This window comes from Molossus molossus, unplaced genomic scaffold (assembly GCF_014108415.1).
Source record: "Molossus molossus isolate mMolMol1 unplaced genomic scaffold, mMolMol1.p scaffold_m16_p_11, whole genome shotgun sequence".
NCBI lineage: Eukaryota > Metazoa > Chordata > Mammalia > Chiroptera > Molossidae > Molossus > Molossus molossus.
This window is the reverse complement of record NW_023425346.1, coordinates 103,341,905-103,354,839: the sequence shown is the minus strand read 5'-3', so window position 1 is coordinate 103,354,839 and position 12,935 is coordinate 103,341,905.

Below are 12,935 nucleotides of genomic sequence, written 5' to 3'. Positions count from 1 at the left end.
CCCAGCGGGGGCAGGGGCCGCGGTGAGCGAGGGGGGCCCCCAGGCGGTGCCAGGCTGGAGTCGGGCCCTCCCTGGGCAGGGCACTCGGGGTGCCCGAGCTCATGGAGACCTCGGGACCCATCTGGTAGGGTGAGGCCGCCAGTGTGTTCCCTCCTGAAGGACCCTCTGCTCTCCCCAACCCCAAGGAGCCCGAGGAAGCTGATCGGTGGACCCAGTGGCCCACCTCCGAGACAGAGCAAAAGCCTTGCGGGGGAGGGGAGCCAGCTGCATGCAGGGAGCGCCGCAGACTGCACCCCACGGCCGGCTCTTGCGTGCCCTCGCCACCCCTGGGTGCCGCCCCAGCTGCAGCAGCGGGTAGGCATGGCTCCAAGGGTGAAGAGAGCTGTGGGTACGCAGCGGACAGAAACAGGGGTCCTAGGGACCCAGCAGGCTGCAGAGGGGAGCAGTCGCCCACTGGCTCGCCCGCAGCCCGGCTGCAGAAGGCAGAGGCGCATCACGGCATGGCCCGGAGCAGTCGCCCACTGGCTCGCACGCAGCCCGGCTGCAGAAGGCAGAGGCGCAGTCACGGCGTGGCCCGGAGCAGTCGCCCACTGGCTCGCCCGCAGCCCGGCTGCAGAAGGCAGAGGCGCATCACGGCATGGCCCGGAGCAGTCGCCCACTGGCTCGCACGCAGCCCGGCTGCAGAAGGCAGAGGCGCATCACGGCATGGCCCGGAGCAGTCGCCCACTGGCTCGCCCGCAGCCCGGCTGCAGAAGGCAGAGGCGCATCACGGCGTGGCCCGGAGCAGTCGCCCACTGGCTCGCCCGCAGCCCGGCTGCAGAAGGCAGAGGCGCATCACGGCGTGGCCCGGAGCAGTCGCCCACTGGCTCGCCCGCAGCCCGGCTGCAGAAGGCAGAGGCGCAGTCACGGCGTGGCCCGGAGCAGTCGCCCACTGGCTCGCAAGCAGCCCGGCTGCAGAAGGCAGAGGCGCATCACGGCGTGGCCCGGAGCAGTCGCCCACTGGCTCGCCCGCAGCCCGGCTGCAGAAGGCAGAGGCGCATCACGGCGTGGCCCAGACGGGGGAGCTGGGTTTGAAGCTGAAGAAACGAAGTACATGTCTTCAGAGAGATGACGCCCTCCCTGCAAACACAAAGCAGGGGCCTGGAGGGCGAGGTGGGAGTCATCCCTGGACATCAGAGACACACTCAGAGATAAACCCTCGGGGACAGGCTGCGACGTGGGCGCGCTGGGACCTGAGCTGGGCGGGTGCAGGCAGAGCTGCGGGCGGAGAAGCTGGACGCACCGTCCGCTGCGCGCGAGTCTGCGGACGGACACAGGCGGCCGAGCCCAGGGCCGGCCCCTGGAAGAGACCCCCACTGGGCGAGGCTGAGCGCCACTGCGCTTCGGTCGCCGCAGACCACCCTAGAAGCTTCCGGAAGGAAGAAATACTGTTTTTCACAGAATTAAAAGAAAATCAGACCCCTGTCGGGCTTCTCACTCGAACCACCAGCAGGTGGAAGAAGGCAGAATGGCGGCTGGAGCGATGAAAGGAAAGGGTTCGAGTCCCGCCTGCTGGAGGAGCAGAGCCGTGTGTCTGTCTGGAAACATCGGCCCGGACGGGACACAGCCGGGGGCGTAGGTCACGCACAGGAAGACAGCGGCCCGGGCTGGATGAGCTCAGTGGCAGAGTTGGAAGCTGACAGAGCTGGGGATACTTCCACGAAATGGCTATTCTCTGTTTATCTGAAGTTCTGCTTTACTGGGCATCCCGTATTTCTTTGGGTTAATAATCCAGTTTTGTATGACATCTGGCAACTTTACTCATTGATGTCACACGAGACCCTTTCAGCGTAGCCTAGGAAGTGGCGGTTAGGTTTTTGCTCGTGTTTAACTGGCCAGACCCACGCCGCATGGCCACGCCGAGCTGCAAAAGAAGCTGGGACGAGAATGGTAACATCGATGGCATCTGTGGAAACGGCAGACAAAGGAGAAGACGCTGGGAATGGGGTCCAACCCTCTAAAAACACGTCCATGCTGCGCAGGACCACTGCTTATGGTGTGCAGTTTGCACAGTAAACCATAGGGGGCGCCATTCTTGTTGTGGTTTATGTAAAGCCTCCACTGGGGGCTGTTTAGTCAGTTAACTGTTTCTGAGTATCAGACTGTTCCATTTAGTAGCTTTAAGCAACAACTGATGATCATGCACTAGTCTACGGGTCAGCTGGGTGGTCCCGGCCCTGCCTGGGCCCCTCAGGCGTCTGTGGTTGGCTGCGTTCAGCCAAGGGGCTCTGCCTCTCGGTTGGCCTTTGCTTCACACAGACACGGAATTGGAGAAGAGAGGAGTATTCTAATATCCTTTTCAGATCATTGTGGTTATTTTTTAATATTATACCAAAGCGCAACAAGTGGTAATTTCTTAAAGATCGAGAGCACCGTGGAAGCTGAATTCATACCAGCGAGCTTTTTATATCTGGTGACATTAATATTTGCTCTTCTGTCTCGCACAAATGAATGGACATTTATTCATGTGCGACTGTGCAACGTCATGCTTTGATCATTAGTCATTACGTTGTGCAAATCCTCCAAATGTTGACACATTTTCTTACACAAGATCAAAAATGTTTATTGATACCATTATCAACCTCATCAGAAAAGTCTTTAAGGATTGGGTAGCTGCCAAGCTCCCGGTGACAGAGTTAAGTTTTTGAAAATTCTGATTTTCACCCCCACCCGTACTTTTCCTTGAAAAGACAGGTTTCCTTCATAGATGTTGGAGAAACTACCTGACAATTTAACTCCGAATAACCATGGCTTGTCTGTCAGTTGTTCTTTCAAATAACAATAATAATATTTTGTGAAAAAAAGGAGGCTAGTTCAACCTGCAACTAAAAAAAAAAAGGCAAAAAACAAAACAACCACCACACAGTTATTTTTTCTCAAGACAACCATTGCAGAGACAGACCTCGGAGACATACATGGTGGGTTGGATCCAGGCCTCCGCAGTTAAGCGAATGTCGCAATAAAGTGAATCATGCCACTTGTGTTCTCACTGTCGCGTGTGCACCGCACTGTAGTGTGTTAAGGGTGCAATAGCACGATGTCTGAAACACAACGGACCTGCCTTAACTAAACAGCACTTTATTGCCAACAAACGCCCACCGTCACTGGAGCCTGCTGGAAAGACGGCTCCCAGACCTGTCCATGCAGGGCTGCACAAACCTTCACTTCGTGGAAAATAAATGCAATATCTGTGAAGCACAGCAAACCGAGGTCTGCCTGTATTTCCACGTCCAGGGGTGCTTCACGCACTCTCTTCGTGCTTTAGACGGAGTATCAAAACAATGGTCCTGGCTGGTTTGGCTCAGGGGTTGGAGCGTCGGCCTGCAGTCCAGAGAGACCAGGGTTCGGTTCCCACTAAGGGCACGTACCTCGGTTGTAGTTTGTCCCCGGCCCTGGTTGGTAGTGAGGGTGGCAGCCACTCAATGTGTCCCTTTCACGTCGATGTTTTTTCTCTCTCTCCCCCTCCCACTCTATCTGAACAAAAAGTGAAAAAATGTCCTCGGGTGAGGATAAAAATAAAATGTGGAGAACACAGGATCTTCTGTGTCAGAGTGTGCTGTTGGTCCTCATATTCTTATGACCCTGCACAGAACCTAGTGTGCGGTAAACCCTCAATAAATGTTTCACGAACGGGTGAACATTTGGATAAACGAACATAATAGCTCACAGGACTTGGCTGTGTGAGACCGGTTTCAGGAATGGGTTCGTTTTGCTGCAAGGAGAGGGAAGGAGCGAACTTTCAGTTTATTGAACACTGACGACATGATAGAACATTTTCAAGACAGGCTCACAGACTGAGCTGGGATTCAACCTGCTAATCAGAGAGGCTGGAAGGCCCTAGGGCTGGAGAAGGAGGCAGCCATGGTGGCTTGTAGCGAGGGGACAAATCACTGGGTAAAATTCTCAGCAATGCAGCCCGATCGTAGCCTTTCAGCCTGCTGCCCGCTCTGCCCCTTTAGGACACGGTGACGTGCTTGTCTGGCTGCAAACTGGGGGTAAAGAGAAAGAGGACTGGTCTGTCCGTGCACCATCGTGACACACGTAGACTTGTACTGGAATCCGCTGGAACTGGTGCAGTAGGAGCCAGGACAAAGCTGGACGACCAAGCTGCTGTCTCACAGTCCGGAAGCTGGACGCCCGCGATGGAGGAGTCGGCAGGCTGGTCCCCTCCGAGGCCGCGAGGGAACTGGACGCCCGCGATGGAGGAGTCGGCAGGCTGGTCCCCTCCGAGGCCGCGAGGGAACTGGACGCCCGCGATGGAGGAGTCGGCAGGCTGGTCCCCTCCGAGGCCGCGAGGGGAGCTGGACGCCCGTGATGGAGGAGTCGGCAGGCTGGTCCCCTCCGAGGCCGCGAGGGAACTGGACGCCCGCGATGGAGGAGTCGGCAGGCTGGTCCCCTCCGAGGCCGCGAGGGGAGCTGGACGCCCGTGATGGAGGAGTCGGCAGGGCTGGTCCCCTCCGAGGCCGCGAGGGAACTGGACGCCCGCGATGGAGGAGTCGGCAGGCTGGTCCCCTCCGAGGCCGCGAGGGAACTGGACGCCCGCGATGGAGGAGTCGGCAGGCTGGTCCCCTCCGAGGCCGCGAGGGAACTGGACGCCCGCGATGGAGGAGTCGGCAGGCTGGTCCCCTCCGAGGCCGCGAGGGAACTGGACGCCCGCGATGGAGGAGTCGGCAGGGCTGGTCCCCTCCGAGGCCGCGAGGGAACTGGACGCCCGCGATGGAGGAGTCGGCAGGCTGGTCCCCTCCGAGGCCGCGAGGGAACTGGACGCCCGCGATGGAGGAGTCGGCAGGCTGGTCCCCTCCGAGGCCGCAAAGGAACTGGACGCCCGCGATGGAGGAGTCGGCAGGCTGGTCCCCTCCGAGGCCGCGAGGGAGCTGGACGCCCGTGATGGAGGAGTCGGCAGGGCTGGTCCCCTCCGAGGCCGCGAGGGGAGCTGGACGCCCGCGATGGAGGAGTCGGCAGGCTGGTCCCCTCCGAGGCCGCGAGGGAGCTGGACGCCCGCGATGGAGGAGTCGGCAGGCTGGTCCTCTGCGAGGCCGAGAGGGAGAATCTGCTCCTCGCGCTGAGTTCTGGAGGCTGCTGAAACCCTGGCCGTCCCAGCACGTGGAGGAACCATCCTACCTCCGTCTTCCTCCTGTGTGCGCCCATCTCCGATGTCTCCTTTGCAAGGACCCCACCTGACCAGTGTGACCTCCTCTTAACCAATCACATCTGCAATGACCTTTTTTCCTACTAAGGTCACATTCTGAGATCCTGGGGTTAGAATTTCAACATGTAGATTTTTCTTTTTTTAGTGGAAGGCGGCAAAATTCAATCCATAACACTTAGGTAACATTTCTTTAGCTATTAAATCTATTTCTTCCATCCTCCCCGTGTGTGTGTGTGTGTGTGTGTGTGTGTGAATTTCCCTGTTACGTACAGCTGGGGACAAGAGGAATCTAGAAAGATTAATCTTGCCCAGGCCTGGTAGCTCAGGTGGTTAGAGTGTTGTCCCATCCTGCCAAGGTTGTGGGTTCAATCCCTGGTCAGGGCACATATAAGAATCAACTAACGAATGCATGAATAACTGGAACAACAAATCGATGTTTCTCTCTTTCTGTGTCTCTCTCTCTGTATATCACTCTCTCTCTCTAAAAATAAAATAAATAAATAGACCACTTTCCAAAAGGATCACCACCCTCGGTGAGCTTACATTGTATTGGGAAGGTATGTAATCAGCTACTGAGCAGAAGAAAGGTGATTTTATCTAGGCATCTATGTGGCCTAAAAGAAAATTGGGGGATGTCACGAAGCAGAGTGGGGCCGGAGGTGGGTGGTGCTGTACTAATTGGTAGGGCTTCACCTGGGAAGGCCTCCGAGCAGGCAGAGCGCACTGGCCAGGCAAAGGCCCTGGGGCAGGGCCAGCTCCGTCCCTGCAGGGAACAGAAGGTGTACGGTTGGAGCGCGAGAGAAGACAGGAGAGTGGCAGGAAATAAGCTGAAGGCGCAGGCGTGGTCAGATTCTCAGGCCCCGAGAGGCCTGGCAAAGTTGGCGCGTATTTCCAGTGGAGGGGGCCCTGGGCAGGCGGTTTGCAGTGGGAGTGTTTCCTGAGGTGTCCTCGTGTGCCTTCTCATGTCACCGAGACAGGCCAGCAGGCAGGCGGCTGGAGGGCTTCTTCCAGGCCATGCTCTCGGGGCGGGCCGGGCCTAAACCAGACCTCTGTGACCCTCCTGCGGGCCGCTGGGGCAGGGCCCTGCCGTCCTCCTCTCTCGGGGATGCCAGGAGGGGGTCGGTGATGTGTGCCCAGTCCTGCATGCTTTCCGTGTACAGAGAGGCAAGGGACGGTGTCTACCTCTGTCCCCACCCGAAGCGTTCCAAGTGGACAATACATTGTCCAGCCCAGACTCTCCCATCACCACCCTACCTTGGCTTCTCTCGGAAGAACGGTCACACGTAGAAGATGAGCTGGCAGCCCCGGAAAGGTGGCTCTGCATCACCAGACGGCTGGCCCAGCTGCTCTGTGACACGTTGGTGACAGTGACGCCAACAGAGGCACATTTTCCCCGAATCCCCCTCCCGCTGCTCGGCCCGTGTTATGGGAGGACGGGAAGACGTGCTGCCCTAAGGACTCCTCTGTGGCTTCGGAAACAGGACAGTCCTGACGCAGTGTGGTGGCTGTGGTCTGTGTCTCCTGCAGACACGGTTGCTGCTCTTCCGTGTGGTGCTCCTGAGGCGTGGCCTGGAGACCCCACGGCGAGGGCCGCACCTGCAGCACCGAGCCACCCCCGAGCTCTGCGGGTTGCTCCGTCAGTCTGCCGCCACTTCCTGTGTTCCTCCCTGCACCTGCCCGCAGATGTGAGGCCTTCCCAGCATTCCTCCCTGCACCTGCCCGCAGGTGTGAGGTCTTCCTGGCCTTCCTCCCTGCACCTGCCCACAGGTGTGAGGCCTTCCCGGCCCTCCTCCCTGCACCTGCCCACAGGTGTGAGGTCTTCCCGGCCCTCCTCCCTGCACCTGCCCACAGGTGTGAGGCCTGCAACCCTCAGCCTGAGAGGACCCATCCCCAATGGAAATGGAGCACGGGTCACTTAGGACATTTAAAATTTTCTAATAGCCACATGAAAAGAGTAAAAAAAAAACAGGTAAAATTAATTTCAGTACTATATATTTTATTTAACCTATTATATCCAAAGGATTATCATTTTCACATGTGGTCAAATAGAAACCATTATTAGCGAGATATTTTCCAGTATGTCTTAAAATCCAGTGTATATTCTGTACTCACAGAACATCCCGGGACATCCCAGGGGTCAAAGCTGCTCGGGCCAGTGGCTGCCACTGGGGACCCAACTGTCTTGGCCCTTTTGTGTCTGAGCTCCCAGAAGAAAGTGTGAATCAGAATCCGCCAGCACAAAGTTGCCATGATTTGTCTCCTCGGAAGGTCACCCCTCTTCTTTAGGCCCGTAAGGGCTCCGGCCGGTCGTGTGGTGCCGGTAGGGTCAGCCACGGACAGTCCCCACGGCCCTGGCCCCGGTGACTGGTCCAGGGATGGGCGGTGACCTCAGCAGCCCAGTCAGAGTCCTTTCCTGTGATTTAAAAAACTGAAACTGGGGTGAAACGTGTCTCGTGTGGTCAGGATGGGGTGAGGCTGCAGGGACAGAGCGCTGAGAGGGGGTGATGGACCCCCGGGGCCACCGGCCTGAGGGAATGGGGCAACTCAGAGGGAGGCACGGGGTGTGGGGTGTGTGCGCGTGTGAAAGCGAGAGACAGAGACAGAGAGACAGAGACAGAGAGAGGACCTGCAGGGAGCGGAGCTGATGCTGGCCTCACTGTCCCGAGTTGTGAGTTGTTCATTTTCCTTTGCCACTTACCTTAGACTTCCCAGCCCTCCTCCCTGCACCTGCCCGCAGGTGTGAGGCTCCGACCCTTGCAAGATCCTGGTGTGCATACACTACTTTAAAAAGTTCAACAAGTCCGCCGGTGTGGCTCAAAGGTTGAGTGTCAACCCTGCACCAAGAGGTCGCCGGTTCGATTCCCGGTCAGGGCACATGCCCAGGCTGTGGGCCCGATGCCCAGAGGGGGGCGTGCAGGAGGCGGCCGATTGATGTTCTCTCTCATCGATGTTTCTGTCTCTCTAAAATCAATAAAGAAAAACATTTTAAGAAGTTCAACAAGGTGAGGCTGGTTGTGATTCCGTTTCCTGGGGTTCCACATGTTGGGGAGCACAACGCTCTTCTCCAAAGCCCTGCCTTCCTCCCCGAGCTGGGGTCTTGGAGAAAGGCCGAGAACGTTCAGACGCGGGACCACAGTGCAGCGCTGTCCTCCAGCCAGTCAGTGTCCGTGTTGAGAGAGAAACCAGCCAACTTCCAAACGAGGGAGCTGGTGATGGGGTTCGGTCTGTCCCCATCAGCTGTGTCAGAGAAGCGGCGTGTCCTCACTCCGCTTCTAGAACAACCCCGAGCAGTGACTGCCTTGCAGCCAAGGGCGGAGGGTTCTGTGACGTGTTTACCAGCTTAATTAATCAAGGCCCCTCGAAACGCAGCGGTTTTGTGCTTCAGAGAACTTTAGCTTCTAACTCTTATTAGAATAGAAATAAACGTGTCCCTCTACGTGGGATAATTGGGGCAATGAGAGTAAATTCCATTATTCGCGTTCTTCCTTCCGGGCTCTGTTAACGCAATCCTGTTTGACTCAAACCGCGAGCTTTAAGTCAGGTGCTTGGCCACAGGGACCCCGTTCCCCTGTGCCGTGGCAGCTAGTGCACTCAGCCTGTCCCTGGAGCCCCCGGATCCTAGTTAGCCGTCCGGTTCTCGCTCGCCTTGGGTCATGTGGGAGCCTGGTTTCACCCCGAAAGTGCAGCCTGGACAATTCCCGAAGTTCCAATGTTACACGGCTCAGTGTGGGAGGCAGGAGGTAGGGGGGGCGGGGGGGGGGGGTAAGCAAAATAACACCAAGGGCGTGAGGTCAAAGCACACGTTTTCAGTGGGAGTCTCCGGGCCACCGAGGAACATCTGCGCCCGGGGACACTGCTTCCTGAGAGCATCCAGGCCCATGAGAACTGCGCCCCGGAATCTGAGACTCCAGGTGTCCCTCTCCTGGCCCCACGGCCCCTGGGTGATGGGACCTGGCCTGTCGCAGCTCCCGGCGTGGTGGCAGGTGCCAATGCGCTCATTGTGACCGCTGTGGACACAGTCTGAGGTCACCAATTCTGATGCCATTTCCCGTGACCCTTGTTGCTCTGGAGACGACAAGGAAACACCTTCCCAGTGGCCTCGGGAAGACGCCCCGGCGGTGCCCTCGGGCTTCCTGTGTCCGCAGCTGTCCCTCCAGGCCCACCGGCTCTGGGCACAGATGTCCCTAGGCACGCTGACGACACCAGAGTTACTTGGCAGTAGGGAGCCCCTTGTCCTCCCAATTCTCTCGCGTCAAGTCAATGACACAGGAAAGAAGGTGACCCGAAAACCTCTCCCTTCCGCAGGAGCCCGCGTGATGAGGGTCTCTGTCTGCCTGTCCCCGAGTTCGTTTGAGGGCACTGTTCTTACTCCAGAAATGATCCCCAAAGTGTGGGGTCATGACGACGGCCGGGAGCTTCCTCCTGCTGCGTGAGTAGCCCCACTTCCCACGGTGGGCACGGGGTGGTGGTGTTGGTGCTGGCATGCTTGGGGGTCAGAATCATGGAATCGAGCACCTCGCCTCGGGTCAGCATGGGCACCACACCCCACTCCCTCCCACAGCACTGGAGCTGGGCTCCCCGCCCCCCCCCCGCAGAGAGAGGAGCGTTGCTGTCCCCGAGGTCACCTCGATGCACAGGCTGCTCGGATGATCAAGGACAGCCCCTCACATCGGGCCAGGTCCCTTCTCCCTGCAGCCTCCCACCTGACTGAGGGGCACACTCAGACACATTCCCGCCCGGAGGAGACGGCCATCTCGGCCGCAGACACTCTCCTCAGCCCAAACACCCCAGATTCTGTCCGCCAGCCCCCAGCAGCATTTCCACTCCCGCCCGTCTCGTTGTGGCTTATAGACAGGCTCCGGGCCGGACACTCCCGGGGCTCCTGCGAGCCCCCGCCTGGCCTCAGCTCTGAGGGGGACAAGAATGCCGGTCACCTGCATTTGGGAGGCTGTGGGTCAGATTTCAGCAGGTAATCGTATTGTCGTCTCGAGCCCTTGTCCCCTCGCCTGTCTGTGTGCGTGCGTGTGCGTGTGTGCGCGTGTGCGTGCGTACGTGTGTGTGCGTGTGCGTGTGTGCGCGTGACTTTTAGCAGAACTCAAAGCCCCGGGTGCTTCCCCGCACAGCTGCTTCCTGTCCTCTGTGCAAATCTAGGCGCACGTTCAGCTTCTTTCCACGACCTGCACAACTCTGTCAGGATGCCTGCTTATCCGGCGCTGGGATTTCTGGGTCCAACAACTCCTGCTCATTGTCACAAACGTGGGTTCCAGTGTCTTCCTCCCTGCTAGCGCTGTCACTTTCTCCTCTGCTCGTATCCTCTCCCCGCCCCAGCAGACCCAGCAGAACTTCTCTCTTTTCATGGGCAGAATGCTGATGGTCTCTGTTTTTTCACCCCCAAACTAGGCTCTGGGCCTCCCTTTGAAGACCAGAAACTCATGAGTATCCTTTCTACAGAATGGGCCGTCCTTTTCAAGGGTGGCTTCTTCTCCCTGCCACACCAATGTTTTCAAGAAGAAGAGGTGGTAGGAATTTATTCCACCTCTATATGGACTAGGCCCTCAATTCCCACCCTCTTAAGAAGACAGAAAAAGTTGCAGTCACCAGGTGAGGGTTGCAGTCACCAGGTGAGGGTGAGGGTTGCAGTCACCAGGTGAGGGTTGTTTCCATCAGGTGTTTCCTTCCTGCACTGGTCTCAGTGGAACCGGCACTAGAGTCCTGCAGGCATTTCCTGTTCTCCAAGGGCACTGTGGGGACATCTCTACGAGCTCCATGGGCCCCCAACACTGCTGAGAAGTCCAAGGGGGTCTTCTGGCTGTTACTGCTTTACAGCAATGGTCATTTTTCTGGGGAGCATCCTTTGATACTTCTACCCAAGGCCAGGAACATTGCCTAAGAGTTCATTATTACCCTCATTGTCTAGGCTCCAGGAGTACCATTTTGGGATCATTAAATTCCCAATTGTCCTGGACCCACCGTGGCTTGAAATCGGTTGTTTGGGTGCTAGGTCTGAGTATTGGATTCTGCGAGGGTCCTTTAGACTTGTGGTCACCTCCAGCGGTGCTCACTGTGGACCAGGACACGGCAGGGACCGGCGTGAGGGCCTCTGCCATCCGAGTTTACAGCGTAGAGGAGCGCGGACGCCAGAGCTGATGGGTGCAAGGGCTGCAGGACTTACAACACGGAGACTCAAAGGACAGCAGCCAGCGTTCCCCTTGAGAACACAGTCTGCTGGTCTCGGCAGGTGCATTTCCGTGTCCGTCTAGGGCTCCCACGTACCTCGTGAGAATGGTTCCGGGGCATTTCACATTTATTGTTGGGATTATGTGTGGAATTTCCCGTTTCATGGCTTTTTCTGCCAGGTTGTAATTGGTGTAAAACAAAGCTACTGCTTTTTTATAGATTTATCTGGTAAACTGGACAACTTATTAAACTCTTTTATTGTGTTTTAAAATTCGGTAATAGCTTTTCCACCGAAAACAGTTTTCACTGACCTCTGGGTGATGGTCTCGTTCCAGAATTGCCCGACTCTCCAATCTCGTGGAGAGTAAAATTGTGCATTAAAAAAATATACCCACATTGGAGATCATTCTCTTCTGCTCCTTGGAGCAAATCCACCTTGTAGGGACCCTTGGTTCTAGGCATCAGAGTTGTGCCCTCTCCTGGTGCGTCCCTTTGGGCCTCTGGTGACCCGTCCCGTCCACACTGGGGCGGCTGCTCGTTGTGATGACGTGAGCTCGTGTTCAGGTCTCCAGTGTCGGTTACACAGACGTCGGAGGGGCAAGTGTCGGTGAATGTGGGGGTTACCGCCTGCAGGCACCATTCCTGCCCTTTTATTTAAGCCGCAACCACGCCCCCTTTACCCCCGAAAGCTCCGTCTCTTACCTGCTCCCCGGTGCGCCCTGATCTTCATCTCGTCATGTCACGGGGGCTCTGACACCCGTTCACCCCGATTGTCCTGGGGGTTTGACCACGGCGCGGCCCTTCCTGGGCTCTCGGTCAGCATGTGGGCACCGGGTGAGGCCCCTGAGTGCCCGTCTGTGCCCGTCTGTGCCTGTCCCTTAGAGGCTTCTGGAGAGAGACTGCTGAGCAAGGAGACCTGGGGGTTCCTCTCAGGACGGGGGGTCCGCGCAGCAGGGCTCTTGGCCGGGAAGTGTCGTGCGGGCCCCCAGGGAAGTCTCTCTTCTCGGTGTGGGGACAGGGCTGCTCACTGGGGTGCCCCACTTCTACCTCGGGATTGGCTGGAAGCCAGCACTGAGCCTGCTTGGGGTGAGGACCCCGGAGTCCTTGTCATGCTCTGCCCGTCTGTCACCTGCTGACCGACAGGCACCTTGGGCCTGTGGTGGACCCTGCGGCCCTGCGTTTGGAGACGAGAGCATCATGTCCACGTGGTGTCCACGCACCGCCACCCTCCCAGGTGTGGGGTCAGAGGGTCTGGGGTCCCCCCACCCACTTCTGTCTACACTGCCTCTCCGTCTGCGCCCTCAGTCACTGGCTCGCTCGTGCTCCGTGCTGCTTTCTGCCCATGTAGTTTTCATACGTCTCTGGGGCATGAGTCATTGACGGGGAGTTTTGAGAGCGAGGAGAATTCAGAAAGTGGCTCAAATCACCTTAACATTTTTCACTGTGATAACTGTGATGATTAGATATGGATTTTTTCCCAACTTGTTAATGGAATAATTTCAGTGGGTGGGCACTGCTATCCCTCCTCCCCTCTCCTCTTTCTGAAAGTCAACAAGATGGGCTCGTCTGC